Genomic DNA, 1,956 nt, shown 5'->3' on the forward strand with positions numbered 1-1,956 from the left:
TCCTCACTGCTCCTAGAGAAGACGAAACCCTCCTGCTTTACATTGTGGCAACTAATCGAGTGGTCTCCACTACCATGGTGGTCGAGCGCGACGAGCCCGACCATGTCTACAAGGTACAGTGACCAATTTATTTCATCAGTGAGGTGCTCAGCAAATCCAAGACCAGGTACCCATAGATTCAGAAACTGATCTATGCTATACTAATTACATCCTGAAAGTTGAAACACTACTTCAACGGATATCGTGTGATGGTCATGACTGAGTATCCTCTGGGAGACATCATTCGCAACAACGATGCAAACAGGCGCATCGTCAAATGGGTAATGGAGCTATGCCCTTTATCCTTGGAATTTGCAAGCCGTACTACAATCAAGTCTCAGGCACTTGTTGATTTCATCGTCGAGTGGACAGACTTAAGCACACCTACCTCTTAGGGACCTACCGAGTATTGGACGATGTACTTCGACGGCTCTCTCAACATCAACGGCGTAGGAGCAGGAGTCCTTTTCGTATCACCATCTAAGGAGCAGCTCTGATACGTCCTTAGGATTTATTTTTCGACGTCTAATAACACCACCGAGTACGAAGCATGCCTACACAGTCTACGCATTGCTATTGAGCTTAGTGTCAAGCGTCTCTATGTCTATGGAGACTCGGCACTGGTCATCAACTAGCTCAACAAGGACTGGGATACGACCAGTGAAAAGATGGACGCATACTACAAAGCGATCAGAAAGCTAGAAGGCAAGTTCTATGGCATCGAGTACACACATGTGGTCTAGGACAAAAATCAAGCAGCAGATGCACTGTTAAAGTTAGGATCATCCTGAGCCAAAGTCTCACATAGCGTATTTGTTCAAGACCTGCTCACGCCCTCCATCAAAGAAGAAGATCCCACGGTCGATAAGCCTCCAAACCAGCCATTGGTGGCTACGGTTCCGGCGTCAAACACCACCAAACCACCTCCAACCACCAAGAAGCCTGACTGGAGAGTATATTTCATCAAGTATCTGACAGATGGTAGCAGTTACACTGATCAGACAGAGAACAAATGCCTGATGCGTCGCAGTGCGCAGTATCTGCTCGTCGATGGCAAATTGTGGTGCAAGAACGTGAAGGAGAAAATCTTGATGAAGTGTATAACCTAGGAGGATGGTGAACATCTCCTAGACAAAATCCACTCTGGCTCCTACAGCAACCACGCGGCCTCGAGAACGCTGGTTGGCAAGGCTTTCCGAGTAGGGTTCTATTGGCTGTCAGTCGTAGCCGATGCAGAGAAGCTAGTTTGCCATTGTGAAGGTTGTTAGTTTTTCACCAAGAGAATCCATGTACTAACACATGAGATTCAGACTATACTAGCCTCTTGGCCCTTTGCATGCTGGGGACTGGATATGATCGGGCCTTTCAAACTGGCCCTTGGAAAATTTACATGCGTCTTTGTGCTGATCGACAAATTCTCCAAGTGGATAGAGTACATGCCCCTGGTCAAGGCATCTTCAGAAAAGGCTGTCGTGTTCCTCAACCAGGTCATCCATCGCTTTGGGATACCCAACAGCATCATCACTGATCTGGGTACTCAATTCACTAGGAACGCTTTTTGGGACTTCTACGATGAAAGGAGCATAGTAGTAAAATACGTCTCGGTGGCACACCCTAGAGCTAATGGACAGGTCGAGCAGGCAAATGGTATGATCCTAGACGCACTTAAGAAGAGGATGTACAAAGAGAATGACAAAGCTTCTGGAAGATGGCTCAAAGAGTTACCAGCCGTGGTCTGGGGTCTCAGAACCCAGCCCAGTCGCAATATCGGCGTATCACCATACTTTATGGTTTATGGTGCTGAGGCAGTACTCCCAGTAGATATAGCCTTCAGATCAGCACAGGTAGAGAACTTTGACGAAGACAAGGCTAATGAAGTGAGGGAGCTAGAAGTGAATAGTGCAGAAGAGAAGCGAC

This window comes from Miscanthus floridulus, chromosome 5 (assembly GCF_019320115.1).
Source record: "Miscanthus floridulus cultivar M001 chromosome 5, ASM1932011v1, whole genome shotgun sequence".
NCBI classification, from domain to species: Eukaryota; Viridiplantae; Streptophyta; class Magnoliopsida; order Poales; family Poaceae; genus Miscanthus; species Miscanthus floridulus.